Below are 19,177 nucleotides of genomic sequence, written 5' to 3'. Positions count from 1 at the left end.
TGTGTAAGTTATGCAGTGTTGATGTAAAGCACTTCTATGCTCTAGGGCCTGGTACACACAATAGAAAATCCTGTATAAATAAATAAATGCACAATTAAATAAATAAATAACTAGTGTGGTGGTTTTATTCAAATAGCCTAGATCATACACAAACGACTATGACGACTATAGAAGAATTAGACCTTTCGGATCATGATGTACAAACAGTATGTGGCATCTGTGTTCAGTTATCCTAATAATGCATGGATTCATGAAGCACCAGTGTGTTCTACAACACATCAGGCTCTGACCATTTCCCACCAGGCATGGTGGAATCACTTCAGGGCGATTCACGATCTTGAATCCGGCGATGACCCTTTGCCAGATCCCCGGGGATCCCTTCGGCTTGCCAGGCATGCCTCATCTGCGTGTATTCCAAAACTTGGCTGGCATTCATCCAGAATTCCTGCTGCAGCGTGGGGAATGGCTTTATGTCACCACTTTCAACAAGCCCTCTATCATGGAGATCCAACTAAGCTCCCAGGCCTCGAAGCCCCTCAGTTACTGCATCCCTGGGAGCCAGTTTCCCTCCTATAGGGGCATTTCCCATGTGAGCCTACGGTTCCAACCCAGCCATTTTTAGGCTCTTCCCCTGGCTGCTGGGAGCAGCCTGTTTGTACTTTTGTCCTCATAGAAATAGTGGATGCAGGACTTGTTCTCTCACTGCGCCAGCTCCAGTCTAAAGGAAGAGTGAACGCATAGAGCGAATAGCCAGCCATTAATATTGATGAGATAGGCAGCACTATAGGAGGCTTCCAGGTCAGGAAGGGCCGTCCTCCCTTGCACATGTTTCACTGTAGTGTTTTCAGGGCAATTCTGGGGTGTTCCCGGTCCCACAGTAGTGTATGCCACTCACTCTTTAGTCTGGCAAAGACCTGTGGTGGGACCACGTTGAGTGTATTTTGTAGCACATACAGTCATTTTGGGAGCCATATTATTTTAAACATGACTGTACGTTGTATGAAAGTGGCTCTATATATACTGCACCAAAGTAAGGTACAGAGTACAGCAAGTCCCCAGAGGGTTGGCAGAGGTTAAAGTTAGATATAACCTTACTCTCTAAAGTGGTAGCTTGGTCGAGCAGTAAGGCGAAATCGGAGGACAATGTAAAGCATTTGATGTACACACTCAGTCAGCAAATGGTCTCACACACTCAAGAACTGAACTCTAGGCCAATTGTTTTGTATATTAAAATATATTGTTGTTTTATTTTAGAACCACAGGTTGGTATAAAAATTATTTCTAAGAATAAGATGCTACAGTTGAATACTTTCAATGAGAAGTAGACTTTTGAATGCAATAGATACAGTGGTTGCAATATGCAACATACTTAACACAATTATAACACGGATCTCAATGGGAATTTTAAGCAAACTGTAATAACATTAACTTTACTAAGTTTTTCTTACTCATGGCTGGATCCTGGATTCAGCCCTGGTGCATCTCCTGAAAACAGTTGAAGGAAATCATTTTTGCTATACAGGCGATTTTTAAGGAATATTTGTATTTTGCAAAAATCGACAGAAGAATTTCTGGTAAAAATCAGGCAATGTTCTCCTATGGAGGAAAATCAGGTTCTCGAAAATCACAATTGTAATTAATTTTTCTGGTCAGTGCTGGGTACCTAGATCCAGCACTGCGATCTCTCCTGGTAACAGGTGAGTAATTTAATTTTCGTTGATCAGATGATTTTTAGTGAATATTTTAAAGTTTCAAAACTCAACACTTCAAAGAATTTCCAAGTGAAAACCAGTCAATGTTACCCTAGGAGAAAATGTAAGTTATCGGCTTTCAGGTAAGTACTCGACTGGTAGAGTTATGGTTCTGGGGCAAGACTCAGAGGTATGGTTGGTACAGTAGTAACACCATCAATGGCACAGGCGAGCTGTGTGCAGAGAGACTCGGCCCAATGTTAGCCAATGGCAGGTAGGCGGCGTTTGGTTGGTGGATGCTAGTAGGCAAGCCACGCAGCTGTGGGAGCAAAACTCCTGGTCACTTACTCACGGTAAGTGTTGAAGTTGAACAGAACAGTTGGTACACATTCAGTGGCACTGGGGCGGCTGGGTGCAGGGTGATTTTGGGCCGTCGGGTGCCCAATGGATTTCAATGGGAAACCTGCGAGACGAACAAAGGCTGCAGGCTCGGGGACAGAGATTCTTGAGGTATGACCACCACTTCAAGAGTGAAATTGGGAAGCTGTAGGTTGGATAGACACCCAGAAGTTGGGCATAGGGGGCCGTGGGGAGTCGGGTGCAGAGTTGTCTTTAGGCGTCGGGAAATCTTACCCTCTGCTGGTCGTGGTTGGGGGGTCTGTGGTGTTAATGTTGCAGGCGTCATCAGGAGCATCGAGGGGAGTCCTTGGGTGCTGGATTCTTGGTCACAGAGCCCGGGGGGACGTCCTCGTGGTCTTTTTCACTCGGGCACGGGCCGGGCTCGGCGGGTGCAGAGTGTGCAGGATTCGCGGTTCCTGGCTGGCACCAGGAGTTACAGATGTTTGAGCAGAACCACTGCTCGTGGGAGTCCCAGTCTTAAGTTGAGCAAGGCAGTCAGGTCCTCCGGGGTTTTTGAGGTTGCCCGACCACTGGGGATGGCAGGGTTTAGCAGGAGCCGGTTCGAGGGTCGACAGGCCAGTTGGTGTCATCCTCTTGTTAGCAGCTACACAGCAGGTCTTATTTCTTCTTGTAGTTTCAGAATTGGGATCTGAGGTAGGAAGGTTCAGGGTCCCCCTAAATACTAAATATAGGGGTGTTACAGGTAGGTCAAGATCAGGGTCAATGGGTGCCTTCCCTGAGGTGGGTACACCCCCATCCTGCCATTCTCCAGGGGGGGGGCAGGAGCCTAGTCCTGATTGAGTAGGGCTCCCCATCATTAAGATGGCGAGAGCCCGGAGTTGTGCTTCATCTCCCTCCCCCACCTGAGGGTTGGGGTTGGCAGAGGCTGGCACACCTCCTTTCCTCACTTTGGTTTCCCACCGATCTTCCCGCCAGAGTGGGGGTCAGAACCGGTGGGGGCCAGTTGCTGAGTACAGCAAGTGGTCTGGAGAAGCTCACAAAGGCGGAATGCCTTTGAAGCTTCCCCTGCACATCCTAGGGGAGGAGGACTAGCACCGTACCCCAGGATGTGCATTGTTGCAGGTCTACGAGAGCGAATGGCTCTCGATCCAGGGGTCCAGCAACATGTCTGCTGTGTGGTAGCCCAGGCAGCCTCTCAGTCAGGACGCAGGTTGTGGGTTAGTTTCAGGGGGCAACTCTAAGTTGCCCTCTGTCGTGCATTTCTACATTAAATCCCACACTGGCATCACTGCGGATTTAATGTGCTGAGAAGTTTGATACCAAACTTCTCAGTCTTCAGTGTAGCCATCATGGTGCTGTGGAGTTTGTGATGACAACCTCCCAGGACAATATACTCTAATGGCAGCAGTGCACTTACAGTGCCCAGGAATGGACCTGGGTACTAAAGGGGTAGAGGGCTCATGCACCTGTACCCACACCACTGGCATAAGGCACCCAGCTAGAGGGGTGATTGAGGTATGCCAGGGAAGTGTGTTGTTGGCATGCCACACAGGGATGTGTGCCATGTCGCCTCTCTGTTTTGGTCTGCACCAAGACATGCAGCCTGCAAAAGCAGTGTGTGTGTGTGTGTGTCAAGGGACAGGGCCTCTAAGGGTGGCACAATAAGTGCTGCAGCCCTTAGGGGTCTTCTCTGGTCACATTGCCCTGGGTACCTAGGGTACCATTTACCAGGGGCTGACATGTGGCCAGAGATGCCAATTGGGTTAAGGCTTCAATGCAATTTTTAGGGAAGGAACATAGGCCTGGGTACCTGATTGGCAGGAGCCCAGGGCACACTCAGTCAAAGCACAGCAACAATTCAGCAAAAAGTGGGGGCATACCATGTAAAACGAGGGCACTTTCTCACACATGTCCCATTACTGTAAAGGGTAGTTATCTCAATCTCCTCCAGACAAGCCTTTGCCACCCTCCCCAGCATCCTCTCAAACCAAAATTCCTTATCTAATGTCAGATTCCTAGGTATTTGTAGTCATCTACTGTTCATGTTAATCAGCAGGAGATTAGTGAAATGTCAATCTCACCCTATGGAAGATAGAGCACCGACTATACTCAATTGATTCCATATCTGGAGTACATACCATAGTCCTCAAACAGCCGGAAGAACAATGGGAGTGTCGAGGACTATTTCATGATATAAAAGAGGAGATTATCCTCCTCCACGTCTGTAAGATTGAAGTCACAAATCTCCGAGTGGGCCTTCAACATGCATGCCAATGATTCTATGGTGAGAGCAAACAGGAGGGGGGACAGGGGGCATCCCGGTCTCATGCCACGGCCAATGGGGAAAACTGATGACAGTGCCTGCCTGTTCACTCTCACAGCTGCTACTTCGTAGATGAGATTTACCCACCTCCGATATTTAGGACTGAATTCAAACTGCACTAGAGTTTGCTCTAGAAAGTGCCAATGTACTGAGTGCCAGTCATCACTGCACCAGCTACTGGGGGAAGAGGAGGTCACATCCCCCTGCAGAGCTTGAAAGCGTGTAGCGGGCTCCCGCTGCTTGGGGTGCACCGCTAACTGACGGAGAGAACTTGCTCTCAGGGACTCCGAGTCCCAGTTATCAACGCACCATGAGGCACCAGCTACTGGGGAGGAGGAGGTTCCACCCCTCTACAGCGCTTGAAAGCAATATGCGCCGGGTAGTAGCCCGGTTCAAGAGTGGGCCCGTACTGGACCCGGAAGAGGCTGGGCTGGGTCACCCCTCTTGGTTGTGCTTCAAGGATCAACCTAGTGAGTCTAGTTCAACCATTTGTTGGAAACCTGAATCAGGGACAGTTGTAAACATGAGCAAGTGAACATTGCATTCAGGGAAAGACAAGGAAAATTATAAGGACACAGGCAATAACATTCTTTGGACTTTTATTTAGAATGCATGATGAACACCATTACCAAAGAATTTGACTTAGTTGAGCGGCTGTCAAAGGATGAACCCCATCAGCTGACGGGGTCCCGTTAGAGTTCTGTGGTGCAGATGCCTTGAATATTAGCGATCATGCTCCTTTAGCTAAAAGAAAGTGTACAAATAAGCATTCTCTCAGAGGAAAACCTCCCTTTAGAAACAGGGAACAGGCTCCAATGTGAGAAAAACATGTGTCTCTGGCTGGGCGTGTATTTTGTTAATCCAGTTATGAATTCGTCGTAGATTATAACGAGTGGATCTGCCTTGTTTGAAGCCAGATTGGTCTCTAGGGGTCAAGGGGAGGATCACTTGTAGTTGCCTGGTGGCCAGTACAGTAGCCAATATCGTGACCTTGATATTTAATAGAGAAATGGGACGGTAGAGGTCACATTGGTCCCTGGGCTTGCCGTCTTTGTGGATCACCACTATTACTGCCTGACTAAGGTCACCCAGCTTCTTGGAACATGTTCAGTAGATGGGTTCCCAACAAGCTCCTGTATCTCTCAAAAAATTCTGCGAGTATCCCATTTTGGGCCCAGAGTCTTATTGGTTTTAGCTTTGTCGTAGTGCCCTGTCCTTCTGCTAATGTGAAGTAGGATCCCAGCACATCATGCGCCTCCCTAGTACAGAGATGGCTAGAGACGCCAAGAATTGTGTGATGTGTAGCGTCATATGGCGGCCTAGCACTATATAACTCCTCATAGTAATGAGTCAAAGCCTCAATGGTTTTTTCTATGGTGTTACAGTACCCCGGTCCTATTAGTAGGTGAACCCATCTGCTTTCTTCCTGCCTAGCCACGTTAGAAGCTTCCTGGCTTTATCCCCGGCACCATAGAGTCTATGAAGCATGACAAGCATTTGTTTCTTGGCCCCCTCCTGTGCCAAAGCAAGGTATTCCACTTTCAGGAGTTAAAGCTGCCTGAGCCCAGGGGGGTGTAATGCGTGTCCCAAGCCCCCCTCAAGCTCCAGAAGCTTACCCTTCAGGTGCTCTATGGACCCAAACGTCCTTCTTCTCTTTTGGGCACTTAGGATATGTGTGTTACCCCGGAGGACCACTTTATATGCTTTCCAGAGCGTCACTTTCGAGGTGACTGAGCCATCATTCTGCTTAAAACACAATTCTGTGTCTACCTGGAGCCCAGTAGTCAAATTTCGGCCCCGGAGATACCATGCATTAAGTCTCCAGCTAGCCCCTTCACGGCCCCATCCGCCAAGTTTCAACAGAAGAGGGGAATGGTTGGAAAGTTCCTAGGCAAGATATTCCACTTGTAGTATGTCACCAACTTCCCTGGCAGGGCAAATATGTAATCTAACCGAGACAATACTCTGTGGGCAGCATAGAAATACGAATAACTCCCACGTATCTCCCGGACGGATGTGAACATTGTTTCACCACCTAGAATGGGGGATTCTTTCTCACCAATATGGCCACACTTCTGGATCCCTAAGTGTATACGGCATGTGCTAGGGCCCCCCTCCCCAAAAATAGAAAGTGTGTCCACGGAGATGGGTTTCTTGTAGGAGAACAACATTGGGCTGTAGCCATTTGATGTATACTGGGCCACCAGGCATCTTTTGACGTTGTCTCCTTGACCATTTACATTCCAAGATAGGATCAACATGGGTTTGGTTTCCAAGAACTGATCGCATGCCATGGCTTCACGAGTGGATATTATTATTATTATTTATTTTTTATAAAGCGCGATAGTCACCCGGGGGTATCCCAGCGCTAAAGAACCATGAATTCACCAGGTTAACGAAGCAAGAGACTGAGAAGGACGAGGGAAGAAGGGGGGAACTTGAAGCAGAAAAGAGGGGAGGGGGAGTACAGACTTTAGGGAAAAAGATGAGTTTTTAACAGTTTCCTGAAGCGCAGGTATTGAGGTTCAAGACGTAGATTACGGGGAAGTGAGTTCCAAAGGCGGGAGGCTTGTACTGAGAAACGTCTTCCTCCTGCTCGGGTTTTCCTGAATCTAGGGATGTTGGAGAAGTTTTCTGCATTGGAGCGGAGGGACCTAAAGTTCCTATAGGGAGTGATAATGTTACTGAGAACAGGAGGGCCTTGATTCTGCAGCGTTTTGTGAACAAGGCATAGGGCTTTGAATTTGACTCTCTCCCTTATGGGGAGCCAATGGAGGAGTTTAAGAACGGGCTTGGCAGATGATCTGGCCGGGGTGTTAGTGATGATCCGGGCGGCCGTGTTCTGAATTATCTGTAGTTTGGTGAGGGTCGCTTCGGGGGCACCCAGGTAAATCACATTGCTATAGTCCAGTCTCGATATAATGAGACCTTGGACTAGAAGTTTTTGGGATTTAGGGGGGAGAAGGGGCAGAACTTTCCTCAGAGATTTTAAGAGGCCGAAGCAGGTCCCTGCCACCTTCTTTGCTTGTGAGGTGAAGGAGAGATCGGAATCGATCCATACACCCAAACTTTTCACCTCTTTTTTAGGATCTGGGGGTGGACCCAAACAGGCTGGCCAGCTGTCCAGGGGAAGTGAGGCTCCTTCCGGGCCTAGTATAAGGACCTCGGTTTTTGTCCCGTTGAGTTTAAGGGCTGATCTGTTCATCCAATGATGGACCTGCGTAAGGCAGTTGAACAGATCAGCTTTCTGTTGCTTGGGATGGGACAGAGACACCACTAGTTGAGTGTCGTCGGCGTAGCTGACGACGCTCACTCCGAAAGGGATGATAACCTCCTCCAATGTGGACATATAGATATTAAATAAAGTGGGACTCAGGGAGGAGCCCTGAGGCACGCCACATTGGAGGGGCATTTCGGAGGAGCGGGCGTTCTTTTCCCAGATCTGGTAGGACCGTTGGTCCAGGAAGGATGAAAGCCAGGATAGGGCTGTACCTTTCACTCCCACCCCAGAGGTGTGTGGGTGACTTTTACCAGTCTGCACCTTTTTTGAAGTGTATGTGTCCTCCCCGCTTGAACCAATGAACTCCAGTCTGAACCTCGAACTCCGTATGAGCCCCCATGAATGAATACCCTAATTGCAAAACTAGAACTACTTAGCGCGGAAACATAGAGGTCTGTACCCCCACCTTCACTCCCCAGTTAACTCAGTCCCTTGAGCTTAAGTAAGTCAAACTCTTTGCCAACTACCCCTAGATGTGGAGTCCCCCGCTACGCTGCAAAAGGAAGAAAGGAAAAGGAAGAAGAACGTTCTGCTCAGGAGCCCTGAGCTTTTCGTGAGGGGGGCCGCAGGAGCAATTTGTGCCCCCATGAGTTTCATGTAGGTTCGATAATTCGGTAGTCAGGCTGACACATTCAGCCCTGTCATCATGGTGTAGTGTAGTTCCTATATTCCCAATAGGCTCTGAGCATTGGAATAATATATCCTATCGATGTGATGTAGGACTTATGTCTACTAGGTCTCTATCGAATATATTAGACTTAATTTGTGAGTGCCAGCTAGCTCAGAGGTCACTAGAAACTTTCTAGAATTCACAAGAAGGGATTAGTTTCTGACAACCGCATAAACATGACAACTTTGTTTCCCCAAGAAAAAACTGATCTTCAGAGTCGTGGAAACAAAAGATAGATATTTTACTAGTCATAAGTGCATACTTCGTTTCACCAGAGGTGCAGAGAAATAGAGAGACAGGCGTTTTCAATAAAAGGTATTTATTGAACAGTCTTCTTGCTCATGCAGAATAAATCAACTGCTACAATCGTAATACTGGCTGTAAAGTATAATGCGTACAGCAAGAAGAGTATTATGTTATGTTATGTTATGTTAATAACTTTTATTCGGCGCACAGCTGCCCCAGCGAAGGGGCGTCCTGGCGCCTGATCAGGTACAAAAACATAACAGGTCAAAGCTGAAAAGGGAAAAGAATCAATTAACAGAAGCGAACAGGTGGGTTTTAATGGCGCGTCTGAAAAGAGTTAGGCTATTTAGGGCACGAATGTGTACAGGAAGAGAATTCCATAGATCAGCCGCCAGAACACGAAAAGAGCGTCCTCCCATCCTACTCAGTCTGAACCTAGGCTTAATCGCCAGATGGTGAGATTCAGACCTGAGGGACCGCGTGGGGACATACGGAGAGATAAGGCTCGCGAGGGCAGGAGGGGAGGAAAGCTTCAAAATTTTAAATGTCAGACAGAGAGCCTTAAATTTGATTCTCTGTCTGACCGGAAGCCAGTGAAGGGAGGTCAGAACAGTGGAGACAGAACATCGTCTCGGAAGGCCCACAATGGCCCGTGCAGCAGCATTCTGCACCGTCTGAAGCCTAGTAGCCTCAGCCTGATTAACTCCAAGCAGCAGAGCACTCCCGTAGTCCAGCCGAGAAAGGATAGAGGCCTGAACCACCAGTTGCCGCGTGGGAGGGTCGAAGAACTTGAGGACAGGTCTCAGTCCTCGCAGAATACCAAAGCAGGTAGCTGCTGTCTTCTTTGTATGACTGGTGAAAGAGAGGTTAGAGTCCAGCCAGACCCCCAGATTTTTAACTTCGGCCGCTGGAATGGGGGACACCCCCAATTCGGGAGGCCACCACTGGTCTCCCCAAAGTTCCGCCTGCTTCCCTAAAATCAGGACCTCGGTTTTCTTAGCATTAAGCTGTAGGCAGTTGCTGCGCATCCAGTTGGCCACAGCTATAAGTCCTGCACGGAATCTGGGCGCATTCACCTCAGGGTCCCCACTAAGTGTCACCGCCAGCTGCGTGTCGTCGGCGTACGATGTCATGGTAAGGCCACATTGCCTGACGACAGCAGCCAGCGGTTTCACATACAGGTTGAATAGTGTGGGGCTTAAGGCAGAGCCCTGAGGGACTCCCAGACCCAGAGAGTGGAAAGAGGACTGGCCAGGTGGAATGGCTACTTTGAAAAACCGGTCCAAGAGGAAAGAGTGGAACCACTGAAGAGCCTTCCCCACAATACCTACTTCCTCCAGGCGCCGCATCAAAATGTCATGAGACACCGTGTCGAACGCGGCGCTCAGGTCTAACAATAGGAGCGCCGCAGTCTGCCCCGCATCCAGCACTGACCGCAAATGCTCGGTCATAAAGAGCAACGCAGTTTCAGTGCTGTGTTGTGAGCGAAACCCATTTTGACTCTCGTCAAGAATATTATTACGAGAGAGATGGGCAGACAGGATGGAGTTTACGTGTGCCTCAGTGACCTTGGCGGTCCAAGGCAGGAGGGAGATGGGCCGGTAGTTCTCTGGGAGCAAGGGGTCTAGGTTGGGTTTCTTCAAAATAGGGCTGACCACAGCTTGCTTCCAGGAGGAAGGAACCACGCCCTCACTGAGGGAGAGATTGATCAGATCCAAAATGGGCTCACGACAGAGGGGCGGGAGAAGAGTAAAAAACTCCGGCTTCAGCGGGTCTAAGGGAGAGCCAGATTTAATTTTGAGGCTCAGAGTGTCAAATACCTCTTTAGACATGGCCGGTAAGGAGGACAGAGGTTCAGAAACCGACTGAGTATTATTATAAAATCATACTGTAAAAGCATGGTATGGTTTCTAAGCCATAAAATACATACATAAATAAATAAATACTAAAAGTACTCAACTGGTGCTTCTAAAATACGCCTACCCTGAAGCACTTAACCTAAGTCTAGTACGAGGGAAGAAGTAAATGTGGTGTAGCATAAGTTTAGTATTCTTTTGCCAACAATCTATCCAAGATTTCTCTTAGGGTCTAATCAGCTCCGTACCTTGGTTTAGAATGAAGGAGGTCAGTCTCAGGACTGGATTTCTCAACACCCCGCAAGGGGAGCTTGGAAACATTGGAGCTGAATTTCTAGGCAAGAGAAAAGACAGTGTCTCTCTCAATGCGTCTGCTGGAGGGTCAGCTTCCTTCAGCACTTGCTTTAGCGAGATGCGTCGTGCAAGTAGATAGACGAACTGCTCCAAACCATCGTGTGTTTGCTTGGGCAAGTGTGGGCATATTTATACCTTGAAGGTGCTGAGTTTGACGTAGAGGTGGACAAAATAACGTCATCAATGAGTCTCAGTTCTTTGAAAACTCCATGAGTTGTTGGACAAATCAATATTCAAGCAAGGCGAAGCCCCTAACTGCTGAAGCCGAGTTTTCCAAGAAATCGTTGTGGATTTTCGAAAATAGTGGAAGTAGCCATGCCGTATTTGGACTACATGAGCTATTTCTAAATATGGTTATGATTTCTATGCCTATTTAAGGACATGGTAATTTATACCTATATAAGGGCATGAATCTGGAAAATTACACTAGGGTCCTAAAATACTATACAACAATGGTAAGTGAAGTGTCTGTGACTGGAAGATGTTCCTGATTGCCGATCCCCACTGCAAGAGGATGCGGGGAATCCGTCCATGATTCTGGCCTCACCACAGTGTCGCCCATGTTTTTTCCTCCACAGATGCCTCCGTGCCTGTACTATTTGGATGCTGCAGTGCTGTCCTCACCTGAGGCAGAGAATACCTCCAATCTGCCCCTCAGTTGTGTATCGGGCCATAGAGCCTTTGTCCCTCTTTGTGGGACCCTCCTGCCTTTTACTTCTCCGCTGTAGGGGAAGCGGTTTATTGCCTGTTCCCCTTTATTTGGCAACCGGAGGCACTCTTCAATCCATTCCCAGGCTTCCTATGGTGACTGAAAGAAGAGTGACTTTCTGTGATATATTACTCTGCGCTTAGCTGGGAACAGGAGCATATAATGCAGTTGGATACTTTGAAGTGTAGCTTTTACAGAGTCAAAGGTGTGCCTTTAGAGCTGAACTTCACTGGAATAGTCAGGAAATAATAGGATTTTAGAATTTTCATGATACACTTTCCCCAGCTGGCATACCTTTGGAAGGATCGTATCTCTATCCTTATAATTCAGGAATCATGTGATTACTGGTCATGGGGGGTGCCCAGAGGTGGTCTACCCCCAAGGCATGGTGTGCCCATTCAATGATGAAGCAGGAGGAGTACTTGTCCTTGGGGAGTGTTTGTCACAGCCAGGTGTCAAGGAACTGCACCGTTTTGGGACCTTCAACCCCTTTGGGCAACCCCACAAATCTCAAACTGTTTCTTGGAGCTTGGTTTTCTGTATCTTCTGTCTGCCATAGCATATTCCTAGTAGTCGTGTGAGTCTCCATGATTTCCTTGCAAAGTCCCTGAACCGTGTCTTCTAGTTCTGAGATCCAGTTTTCAGTTGCGCCAATTCTTTTGTCCACGTTGAGGAGGTCTCGGCATAAGAGGGACATTTTTGACTAAACCATATCCATCCTTCCTTCCAGCGTCTCACAGGATGCATGGATTGCCATAATGGGGGCAGCAATGTCCAGTATGGGTTGCTGGGGTTCCTATTGCTTTCGTGTACTGGTTCATTTTCCTTTGGCAAAGGGGTCTGGGTTCCTTGTCCTTGGCTATTACTTGGTTGCTTGGTAGCATGAGGAGCAATTGTGCAGTGCAGGTATCCTACACGAGACATTGTAGGATTTTGATTGTCCCCATGTGGGTTGCAGCACCAGACAGCCAGAGAAAGCGAAGTGTCAGTGGGACATAGCTAGAGAAGGGGGAAGTGGGATGTATCCGGGTGTGTCTTTCAGACTGCCCAGTTTGTTTGACCAGAACACAGCTCCAAGGTCAGTCTCAATGGAGCCACCACCTCTCTAGTTCTGGGGGGAGAGAGCACAGTTATCTCACAGTCAACAGGCCTGGTTCAGAGGTATCTTTTGGGTGTCCACCCCAGTTACGAGCCAATGTTTGAACATTCCAATTGTCGCGGTTAATATGGGGTGGGCCCTTTATGAATGGAGGACAGAATTTCACCTTCTTTCCCCCCTCTACTTTCTCTGACCAAGCATGATATCACCAGCGAAGTAGATGCTCAGATCTAGACCCCTCTCTGCAGGGTTATCCCTAGTCCCGTATTATGCTTGCCCACCACTGTATAGCTGCTCCCACGCGCTCTGTTAAAGTCTTTCTGAGGTTGAAGACCTGTTTCATTGGGCCAGGCGACAGGGCTCTTATAAAGTATTTAAGTGGATAGGGAGGAGGGGGGAGAGGCAGGTGGGCAGGTTTTATGGGGTAGTGCTCTTCTTACACCACTGCCCCCTGGGGAATATCGCCGGCGAGTAGTGTGCACAGCCAGTACTCACATGTGTCGGTGTGGCGTAGGCTTGGGCCCTGTCAGTAGATTCATCAAGTTGGTGCACTCAATGCATGGGCCTTGGCGGGGATTGCAAAACAGTTTACTTCCCCCAGGACCAGAAAACAACTCTGGTGGGGCCACTTACAAAAGTTGAGGGTGGGAACCTCGATTTTGGACGTGTTTTTCCCCAGCTCTCTCAGTAATTTCTCTCCATTCTGGTTATAGGTCATGTCCTGGCCCAACAGGGCTCAGTCTCCCACGAGGCCTACACTCCGCCTTTCTTGCTGCACCCCCTAGACAGGCACAATGTAGGCCCACGACTGCTGCAGCCTCTTCAGAGTTTGTGGGTTATTGCACTGGTTCTCTGCCACTCCACCGCGATATCGCCAGTGATCTTGTAGCATAAAAAGTTCTCACCAGGGCCCATGCCGAAATGTCAACGTATACACTTTTTTCTTTGATATTGATTTGTGGTTTATTTTAAGAAAAAGTGGTGCAATTGTTACAGTGCAGGTTTTCAAGTGCATAATAATTACCTTCTTGTTTCATTGTATGTATTGTATACAAGTACCCTGAAAAATTCTAATATAAAATGTAATACTTTCACCTGTTTTTGTCTGTTCTATACACCTCTTTGAGATTTACTCCATATGATTGTTCGCTCTTGAACCCGTTTACAAGAAATTGCCTAAAAGAATTGACGAGTTGAAAGGAATCAATTAGCAAGCATATCTTCCATCTTGCTTCCAAATGTTAGCTTAAAATAAACTAATCATACAATTGAATAAATCACTTGAAGTCACATTTACCAATCCCTCTGTGGAATGGAGCTTGGCTGAGAGAAGTCTTGTCCCTACGGAATTTCCGTCGCTGGAATCTTGTTGGGATCTCGCTTCTCGGAGATGTGTGGGTGGGGGACCACATTAGATCTTTCACAGACTTGCAACAACGCCACGCCCTCCTCCCCTGGAAGAGGCGGATTGGAGAGACGCCTTATGGCCACTGTTCCCACTAACGTGCGCGCGTGCGCTGGCGCGCACCTATATCTCCTGGAGCGCGCACCTTAAAATACAACGCGCGCACAGGGAACCGTGGACAGTGCGCCGCCGCTTTTAAAATGCGTGTGGCGCGAAAACGGTCGTATTGAGTGCCTTTGTTAAAGTAATCATGTTAATCACTGCGCCCGCTATGCGCTGCAATTATGATAATTACTTTAACAAAGGCACTCAACTGCCCTGTAGCTGTGTCCTATCAACAAATGAAAGCCAGCAAGTCTACAAGCATGACGTGTGCATCACACGTCGTGCTTGTAGAGTTGCTGCCTTTCATTTGTTAATAGAGAAGTGCTGGTAATTGCTAGCGATATCATTGGTGCCTTCTTGACCCGCCGCCAGTGTCTTCGTGTGTAACCAGGCATCAAAAAAAGTAGGAATTCGTGTTTTAACTCGATCATCCCCGCAATGTGCAGAAAACGTAGTCACTACAGATGGCCCTGGGAGATTTTTCTTGCAAGCAGGTGGGAAACTCAGTATTCAACTTTTCAGACGAAGCTGTTGCACTGACTATTTTAGACAGAGTGAACTCTGTTGTGGTTCGTCGCAAGAACAAAAGAAAAAATTGCTTGGAAAAGTAGCAGAGAATAAAAGGACTGAGTGCGTTAAACAGTGTCTTTGTTTATTACTTTATTTGCTGCTTAAACTGCTATTGCTAGCCTAAGTACCTTTCCCTGAATAGTTGTCTAGGAATGTTTTATGAAGTCTTCCTGCTGCAGAGTTAGGCTCATAATCTGTGTCGGAAAATATTTTTTTTTAGAGCACAGCAGTGACACTATTCCATTCCAGCGTGACCATAGATTCATTAGCATCAACATTCATAGGGTGAACTCTACCATAATCCGAGGCGAACTGGCAGAAGGCAAATCCTGCAGGAAGGAAGGGAGGTCAGTCAAAAGCAGCGTGGTGGACTCGGGACTGAGTTGTGATGTCCGCCGCATAAACTTTGAGAGAGTGCTGCCTGCACATTACCCGGCCTTGGACCCCGGACCGCAGCATCATGAACCAACACGGACTATCTCGCAGCATCATGGCTGCGCCTGAGAGGCCTGTTGGGCGCTCAGCTAAGGGGAGAGCTGCCAGCAGCTGTACTGTGCCAGTGTGGGGCCGCGGCCGACTGGACACGTCTTCATTGCTTGATTTTTTGCTCGCGAGAAGTGTCACTCATAGTCTTCGAAATGTCACTAATAATTTCACTGAATTATGAATATGTCACGCATGGCAATCTGAAACCTTGGCAGCTATGGTCACGTAGTTAAATTGTTTGTATTTCATGTGTTCTGGCCATTTAGTTAAACAAGATTTTTTTTATTGCAATTAACTTCATGGTTATTTAACCTTTACTATGGGTGACTCGCACTACTGGAGTCTGACACATGGTAAATTCATGGTAAGTGGAGTGAGCGGGTTTACTGCGAGTGTCTGCCTTTTTTAGTGTAAGAGGCACCAAGCTGGCTAAACGTGAACACATGTGAACACATGTAAACACATGTGTGTGGGCTTCACGTATGAAACTACAGTCATACACAGCCTTGTAATTGCACATAGCCATTCTGGCACAGAAGGTACTCTGCACTAATAGGTGCTGGAGTAGGCCCTATATTATTAGTGGGCATTCTTACTGAGGTCAGTAAGTCTTATTGGAAAATCTGTGGTGTTTTCATTGTGTATTCATCTAGGCCAAATCTGCAGTGAGTTTCACTCCAAACAAGCCTCCACAGTCCTGCAAGATCTCAAATTTGTAAAACTCATACAGTGAGTTTGAACATACAGGGCTTCAACATAATACATCCACATCTTATGGCACTACATGAATTGTTTTATTTACCATACTCTGCTCCTCATCAGATTCCAAGCATTTGTACCCCCCCAACCAACTGGGGTAAGTAATTTACCCTGCTACCCAGCCAAAGGAACAAAGACCCCTCCACACAAAATGGTTGCTCTGGATTGCATTTCTTTATTGACAGTATTAATAATGAACAGTGAAATGCCTATACATTTTATGAACACATTTCAAAATGTTTATTAATTCCATTGGTTTAACTTATGATACAGGGGTAAATCACAATATAATGCTATTTTATAAACATGGTGAAATCGTGAAAAACCTTTAGGCCTGCCTCTTACCTATTGACATCCCTTGCTACTTTTAATGTATAGCATTTACACATTATTACATGGTTTCAGTTATTAATTTGGTAAAGGTAATAACCTGACCAGACCAGTCATCCTGCTTTATAAATAATGATACTACCTTATAATGTGATATTATAACTGATACAAGTGGAGGTGATTCTGATTATGTGGTTCAGTACCCACTAAGGGTGAAATGTGATATGAGAATGCCACCAAAGTTATTTTTATCTACCGGATGTATCTATTCATCAGTTAATAGTTGCGTATGGTTGTGAAATAAGTGTACTTTTCCCCTTTTAAAAGAAAAGGCACTAACTGGAATACTTTTGGGAGTATTGTTGTTGCGTGCCAGAAAATTGGTATTGCTAGTCCACACCATCTCTTCTAAATAGGCCTAGGACTAATCAACTTTGCTACCCTAGCCAAGTGCTACAATAGGGTACTTGGCTCCGAATCAAAAGACAATTGCAGACTTATAACTTTCATCCTTCCCAACTAATAACCCAGTTTCTCTCAGTCTCTCTTAGTAGTTTTGACATGTTTCAGCCAATACTGATTTGCAGACATCCTCTGGACAATCCTGCTGGGACTTATACCAACATTCTTTACTATACACTTGAATATTTCTTGTCTGTGCACAAACGAGTATATTATATGCCTGTGTGTGGTTGTGTAATTTTCGTGTATATATATATATATATATATATATATATATATATATATATATATATATATATATATATATATATATATATATATATATATATACATACATACACACACAGAGAAAGGGAAGGTGGCTGGGTATGTAGGCAAACACAACTCACTCAGTACAGGTAGAATATATTCATACGTGTCAGTTTCTTAAATGTCCATGTATCATTTGGTGACCTGGAGGAGGGAGAGCCACCTAGTCTTCCTCTATTGGAAAGAGAATTTTCCAAATTGAATTCAAAAGGGTTCTCAGAGCATTTAAAGAATGGATTTGAGGTCACTGTGTCAACAGTTCATGCCCTGCAGGAACTAGGGGTGCATGCACACAGGGGGGGAATAACATGTGCTCCCCTGCATGTATCCCCAGTTATGCGATCATGTATAGGCTCCCAACATTTCCCCACCCTATGAACAGAGCTCTAGTTGAGAATCTTTAGTAAATTTTATCTTTGTACCACCGTTGGAGCCTTGTGCTTTTACTAAAGCCGAAGTGAGCTTGCTTGTGTAACCAATTCATGTCATAGTGTGTGTATGTAAATTGCAAACCTGTCTTAAAACCCATCATGTGGCGCTTTATGTCTGGAAATGCAGCGTATTTTCACTTTTTAAGCAAAACGTTTAGAGGGATTTTTGCACTGATATTTGTCGCTGCACCCACATGCGCGGTCTGGTTCTTGGTGCACATAGCATTGGCTGCAGCGCACAGAGACCTTCCCCTGCCGCACATAGAGGAAACAAGTTAGAGGGAACATTGCTTATGGTCCCGAAAACATTGGCAACATCCTTCAAGTAACGCCCTCCTCCCCTCCCAATTTTATAAATATTTACAACTCAGACATGCCCTCCTCACACACATTCCATCCCCTACCTCTTTCTCGGAATTGAGTCCCTTGGAGGTCCATGTGATGATGGGGAACCTGGGTAGGGGGGGCGTGTCACGAATCTACCGATCCCTGGTAAACAACGGACCGCGTCTTTGGATCGGCTCCTGGCCCGCTGGGAGGGGTGGCTGGGTCCCCTGGAAGAGGCGGATTGGAGAGACGCCTTATGGCCCCGAAAACATTGGCAACATCCTCTAAGTAACGCCTCGTCCAACTTTATTACCTCCACACGGCACATTTCACTCCGGCGGGCCTCTTCAGCACCTGCATGCGATCCTCCCCGGCCTGCGTGCGCTGCATTAACGCTCCAGCAGATTTCTATCACGTGGTATGGCAGTGTCCTGCTCTGGCGCCTTTCTGGAGAGGGGGGAGCTCGAACTTACCCGGGCCCTTGGGTGGGAGGTTCCCCACGACCCGGTGCGCCTGCTTTTGCGGGTGTTTGATGGCCTGGACGGATCCAGGGTGAATACGCGCTTTCTGGGGACGGCAGTAGCGGTGGCGAAGAGAGATATAGCAATGCTCTGGTCCCAGGCCAAGTCACCTACTGTGCGGAAATGGAGGTGAGGGGTGGATTGGTGCGGAGCCCAGGAGGAACCGCTCTTTGAGGCCCAGGGATGTCCCGAACTCTTCAGCAAGGTGTGGGGTAAATGGTTCAATTTGTTACTCGCTTGAGGGGTCCGACTAAATCTTGTACATCCATATTAGTATGCGATTGTTGCACTCACTCCATTTGTGCCTCATGTGTTGTTGTCTGGGAACAAAAGTGGTTAGGTCCTAACCCCTTTTGTTCCCAATTGATAGAGCGGGTGCACACCCGCGAGGGTTTTAGGACTGAACATAGTCCTTTGATTAAAATACATTCACTTGATTGGAGGGACTTTTAGTCTCTCCAAAATATGGCAGAAAAAGAGACTCTGTCTTTCACTGAGACACATATTCAAAATCTGATAGCTTCATCTCCTTTTTCCTCGGTAGCTTTGAGCACTAGCACAAAAGAGCAGAACGAATCAGACTAGTTGATTCGACTACGTAAAAAACACGTGAGAACAGAGCTACACGGTTACTTTCTCTTGAGGCACCTGAAGGGTGGAACTATCCCTTGGGGACTTCAGGTGAAAAACGTACCCGTCATCTTTACAGAAGACGTGGAGTATAAAAAAGGCTTTAGCTACATTAATACCAAATGCAGCCGGGACCTTATGGTCCATACCATTGAAACGGCACAACGTTTATGTAATAAGGAAGCACAGGAAATAGAGGAATTGACCAAGTCCATTGAGACCAGCCAGGTGGTCACCGATGCAAAGTCCCTTCT

This window comes from Lissotriton vulgaris, chromosome 2_2, assembly GCF_964263255.1.
Source record: "Lissotriton vulgaris chromosome 2_2, aLisVul1.2, whole genome shotgun sequence".
Classification (NCBI taxonomy): Eukaryota; Metazoa; Chordata; class Amphibia; order Caudata; family Salamandridae; genus Lissotriton; species Lissotriton vulgaris.
The sequence above is the reverse complement of the archived record's forward strand: the minus strand, read 5'-3'. Positions refer to the sequence as shown.